General features: G+C 35.6%; 1 pseudogene; it reads right to left on the minus strand.

Moving 5' to 3' along the window:
• Nucleotides 1-355: 355 nt before the first annotated feature.
• On the minus strand, nucleotides 356-4,864 carry LOC135208757 (cathepsin B-like; annotated as a pseudogene).
• Between the last annotated feature and the right edge of the window lie 1,354 nt (nucleotides 4,865-6,218).

Below are 6,218 nucleotides of genomic sequence, written 5' to 3' on the forward strand. Positions count from 1 at the left end.
TCTCTCTCTCTCTCTCGCTCTATATATATAATATATATATATATATATATATATATATATAATAGTTATATATATATTATTTATAAATAATTATAGTAATATTAAAATAATTATAGTTATATGTCTGTATATCAGCATACCGTATAGCTTGGGAGAATGTATACTTGAATGTTAATATTATACTAAGAAAAATTTATCCAGTCATGAAAAATAAAATTTAACAAATCCTATTCGGCTTCGAATTTAATCATCTATTGGATTTAATTTATTCGAAGACTGAAAATAACTTTTTTCAATAGTAAATATCATGAATTAAATGTTTATTTTGGTTTACACAACTGAAAGTAAAACACGATTTTATTTTCCATTTCTTTATGGTCTTATAGATATAAAGCATTGGACACCGTGTAACAGTTTTATGTGGTGTAAAGGAGTGTGACATTCATTTTTCTTTTTATTATACAAGCAGTGTTTATTATTCTCCAAATGGAAATGAGTTATCAAAACAAAGTAAAATCGACGGATGTAGGTTCTGTTCGTAGAAAAGCTTCCCCTCTTTCTTTATTGCTTGCGAGATCTCCAATTTCACTAAGATTAGTGGGCTAAGTATTTACCACCCGCCACATCTCCTTCAATTTCGCATTCATTTGAACCTCGAAGGATTTTGAAAAGACCCTGATCCCCCCAGTCGTTGTTCCAGGAGTTGATAATGAGCCAGTAAGGGGTTCCATTTTCCTCACCCCACCCTATAAGACGGACTGCATGATATCCAAGCAGTTCCCCTTCCACATGCTGGTAAACGCCTGATTTGTATGATAAAAAGTCGTCATAAACAGCAAAGGCGGCAGTGACATGGGCCGTTGGCCAGAACATCTTCTTGAATAGCTGCTACGTCTTGAGGGAGCACATAGGCTTCTTTTCCATACTCCAGATCCTCCTCGTAGGTCTTGGGATATCCGTCCGCGCACTGTTTGTGACACAACAAAATCGGGACTTCGCCCTCACAAGGCGGCCTTTCTCCAACAATGTGATGCTCGCATTCTGCCACAGAATATGGCTGACACCCTTCGTTGCTGTTGTAGCGGCCTCCAGAGACGTAGCCGTGCTCGACCCAGTGCCTGAGAGCGCAGTCTTCATCACCGCCAAAGCAACCGAGGCCGCATTCGACGCAGCAGGCAGCCACGTTCTCGGAGGAATATCGGAATGTCACAGAGGCATTGGTGTCGATGCAGGTCCTGTCAGTCATGACGCCAGCAGCCGCAACTGCCTGGTAAGTAAAAACAGAACTCTGAAATGTCTTCTGTAGCTTTGATCAGTGCCTCTTGATCTAGAATGTATTTCGTATTTTCAAAAAGAAATTTTAAAAGGTTGTTATCATTCTAGAAATATGCTTGCTCTATATTCTCGCTTCTCTTGCAGTTAATAGAAATGAAGTAACCCTCTCTCTGGATTGTGCCATTCATAACTAAGACATTTACGTTCTCGTATCACACAGAAGGACAAGGGGAATGGTAGCTGTTAGTACCATCCTAAATATTAACTTCTTTTTAATACTGAGATACGGTACTGAGAATTCTCATGCTTAACCCAAGGTTGTAGCTTCGTTCTTGAGAAGACGCGAGTATGATTTTAGACTTGACCATCTCATAATGCACATGAGGGAAATAAGATCTTAAGTAAAGACTACATCAACGAATAATAGCAACAAGAAAGATATCTGAACTTATCCGGCTTTGGAAAACTCTGTCATTGCTGTGGCAAAAGCCTTAGCATCAGTAGCAGGAAATTCCAATGTTGCCATGATCCTCAACTTGTGTGATGCAATTCGAAAATTTTCTAAATGTATGTTGGTCAAATTTGATGCCATATCGTTTAAACAATAAAGTGCGGTGTAATTAAAAATGACTGTACATCCATAGGTAACATTACAATTGTGATATATAATATATATATAGATATATATATATATATATATATATATATATATAGATATATATATATATATATATATATATATATAATATATATATATATATATATCATATATATATATATATGATATATATAAATATATATATATACATATAATATATGTATATATATATGTATATCAAATTTAAACACTGTATCAGTTTACTAGAGTATGATGTTGTAGGCTGCCCACTAAAATTTGCAAAAAATTGAGTTTTTATCTAAGCTTTCGGAGAGTACATTTTCTCCCTCTTTCTGAAAGAGGCAGAGAATGTACTCCCCGAAAGCTTAAATAAAAACTTTCAATTTTTTCCAAATTTTAGTGGTCTTCCTACTACCTATATATATATATATATATATCTATATATATATAGATATAGTATATATATAATATTAATAATTAATATATATTATATATACTACCGCAAGGTACCATTTACATAAGATATGAAGCAAAAATACAGATGACACAGTAAATCTCAAAGTAAAAGATAAACTCCAGAATCGTATAGGCTTCTAAGTAGCGCAGGTCATTCGTCAGTCCAGAGGTAACGATGCTTGAATTCGTGCCACTGCGCTGGAGAAAAGCTCTTTTCCATTATAAATATTAGTGACACACTGGTATATGACTTACCTACTTACAATGCACGAAAAATAAAATTTAAAAAAATTCAGTATACAGACAAAAAACTCGTAAACGGGATTTTATATTGTAGGAAGTAATTTTTACTCTCTTACCCAGCAGGATCCGCAGTTTCCTTGGTCGCGAACTTCCTTGATGGAGTCACAGTGAGACCACTCCTCTCTCGAGTCAAAAGATGCTGGGACGCTCACTCCCTTCCTGGGACCCGTTTTCTTCAGAGGAAGTTTTGGGGTGTTGGGATTTTTGTGAATACAGGCCAGAGTCTGAAGGAATTCTTTTGAAGTTTCCTTTGGGAAGTTTCGTCCTGGCTGTAAAAGGTCGACGATTTGACTTCTAAGTGTATTCTAAGAATAGGCGCAATATCTTACATTGTTAAGTGTGGTGGCGAAAATAGCAAAAGTGAGATAGAAGTAAATTAAGTAGCACTTGTTCAATAAGAGATAAAACGCTGAATTATGCGAGAGACTCAAAATCACAAGTCCACAATTAGTAAATGTCACAAACTTATCCACAGAAGATATTAGATAAAAGTCAATAATGAAATTTAAAAGATTTTGCAACTTAGGGTCACACATTCCAAATTGCATAATAGTCTTACCGTCCATGTCATTTGTTTGCTTTGCAATAACTCTAAGAACTCATCGGACAGAGGATGAAGTGCCGCGGAAGCAGCGGCCACCAACGCACAAAGCAACAATACCTTCATCCTGAAAAGGGATCAAATCGCCTATTGTACAAAACTCTGCGAGACAAAAACAAAATACGTGGGCTGAAAACAAGTTCAGTGACAAGGTTTCATTCTGCTACCTTTTATGATTCGTGAAAATTAAGAAAGAACGCTTACGTGTAATGATATACTTCCAATATTAACGAGAAAAAGGGAAGTTGTGTGATGAGTAAAGTAATACAGAAATCATTCACTTGGTGAATTAAATCTATACTTAAAACTGATATCAAGAAGGCACGCACATATCAGTCATTGAACTGTAAATACTCTCAAAATCTTAGCCATGCGCATAGTTATGTATGAAAATCTTCAAATTAATGATATAATAAAAACATCAAGAGGAAAATTAAGGATGTTATGTGGAGATTCGTCACCATAACAAATGGATAAATACCATTTGATTTGTAAATAACACAACCTCCAAGAAATCTCAGGAAAAGGTAATTACACTCCTGAAACAGCAGTAGATGTAAAACATAAAACAAAAAAAGAAAAGAAAACATAAAATTTATTTTACTTTCTTATCAGTCTTTGGAAGGTTGTGCCAAATGATTCTTTCATCAAAAAAGAAATGAAAATCAAAGCAGAGAGTCGGATTCCCAACTGATAATCTCAGTCGTGGCTACAAGAAATTCTCTGGTATGAAACTGCAGAGCCTTTTTATTGTCGTCGATGAGGTGACATGTGAGATGCTTTTAAACAAACGTGACGCATTTCTACCATTCTAATTTTATGTTATTATGCCGAGGTCAATTTTCTTGTAAAAGAGGGTCACAGAGATGCTGATAGTTCTGTCGTTCCTTTGGTTTTAACATTCTTTTACCAATACTCTCTACCACGGTCTTGGAGGAGTCATTATCCACAAGCTGTCAGGTGATTATTAAAATCTCCATGGGTAATGGCCCTACTGCTACAGTGGGAGAGGTAGGCCTACGTTGAATTTAGGTACTTTCGTAGTGTCGAGATACTAATGCGAGGAACATTCCCATGCTCCAGTATTACCGTTGAGGCAGCGTCCGGTTCATTAAGAAAATTATCGATGGAGTATATTTTATGGGAGGTACGCAACCCGAATGGCATTTTTAAATTCAAATTTCAGAGTTCAAAAACACTATTGGCAAAGACTAGCTTCTTTTAAGGATTTTACTGTTAGAATTGACTGCCTTGCCCTGCTGGGTGACAGCGGAATCATACACAGATTTGGTGACGAGACAAAATGAGGTACAAAAAGAGTTTGCATTTATGATGATAATCAGTGGGAAATACATTTTTTTTCTTCGGAAAGTTAAAAGGGAATATACACGATTCAAAATTTTCCTTTGATAAGGTTAGGTTTGTGGGGAGCCTTCTGGTAGTGGTATTATAGCCTACTGAACATTTTCCTAGTTTTACAGAAGGGAAGAGAAATTATGCTACCGTTTTTTTCTCTCTCCCTCTCTTGAAAAGATATATTTTGATTTATGAAATAAATAATGAGGAAACTTTACCTGCCTTTCAACTGAGACTGGACTACAGCATTATTGGATTCGTTTGCCTATTTATAACATAGATTTTTAATGACGTGTCACGTGATTAAAAAAAAAAAGACACTATCAGCGAGTTCGTTTACACTTGGCTTTCATCAAATACAAGAGACGCTTTTCCTGTTGTCGATCTGATAAGCATCTGAGACATTTCTCATGACAGTGCTGTCACCGTGACACATCACTCCTATCTTTTCTCATGGTTCATTTTCTTCGCTCGAACCTCGAAGTCATATTTTATTTCACAAGTATTCAGTTACTGAAACTAGGAGATGCTGAATCTCAGATCTGAAAAGAACAAAGAATGGCATACAAATGTAGTACGTGCTTTAATGAAGATGCTATATGAAATTCTGGTGCAAATGAAGGAAATAGTTGGTAGTTTCAGAGATGAACTGCTTGAGTAGTGTACGTGGAGTAGGAAGACGGAAAGATCACTCGAACTGCAGAATCTTTTTGCATCTAGACTAACAATATATAGTAGCTTAGTAGCTGTCTTTTTTTTAGTGGATGAAAAATTATAAGGAGGGCAAAGAACTAAGATATACTAAAAGGCCGCTGTCTACCAATTTATGATAATACTGATTTTACTTAAAAAACAGAAGCAGTATTACAAATCTGAATCGACCCTGGCGAATTGTATATTATCCCTTGTTTGTCCTCTGCATTACCGTGAATTTAAAGATAAGTAGGCCGTTAAATTTATTCGCTGATAAGCACGACAAATTTTGTTGGCTTAACACATATATAACAGGTGTATTGCGCTTTTTATTACACTTTGGTCAAAATAAGTCATCCATTGTTTGTAGATGTGATTAAATGAAAACAAAGATGAAAATATACTTTAGAGCAGGCGGTAATTTTTCTGGAAAAGGGGAAATAATGAAAGCACCGGTTTAGTGTTTAGTCGGGGATTTAAGGTTCCTGTAGTTATATATATTGAAAAACTCATAAAATACAAAAACATTATAACTTTGGTAAATTTGCAAATAAGTCTCAGTATTCCTATATTGTAAACAGGTTTTCTTTTTTTCTGATGACACCGTCCATGCTCTCTGTGTAATTGTATAATTATAGAACACTCTGATCTATTCTTTCACCTATGCTAACTCTTTTACTACTCGTAGTTCCTCCTTGGACGAGTGGTTTACATGCTCGCCTACCAATTCGATTTTGTTTCTGGATTAGAAATTAATCTCTTATAATGTGCTTCGGATCCCACAATAAGCTGTAGGTCCCGTTGCTAGGTAACCAGTTGGTTCCTAGCTACGTAAAAATATCTAATCCTTCGAGTCAGCCCTTGGAAAGCTGTTAATCAGCTCAGTGGTCTGGCTAAACTAAGATATACTTAAAT

Source organism: Macrobrachium nipponense, chromosome 35 (genome assembly GCF_015104395.2).
Source record: "Macrobrachium nipponense isolate FS-2020 chromosome 35, ASM1510439v2, whole genome shotgun sequence".
In the NCBI taxonomy this organism is placed as follows: domain Eukaryota; kingdom Metazoa; phylum Arthropoda; class Malacostraca; order Decapoda; family Palaemonidae; genus Macrobrachium; species Macrobrachium nipponense.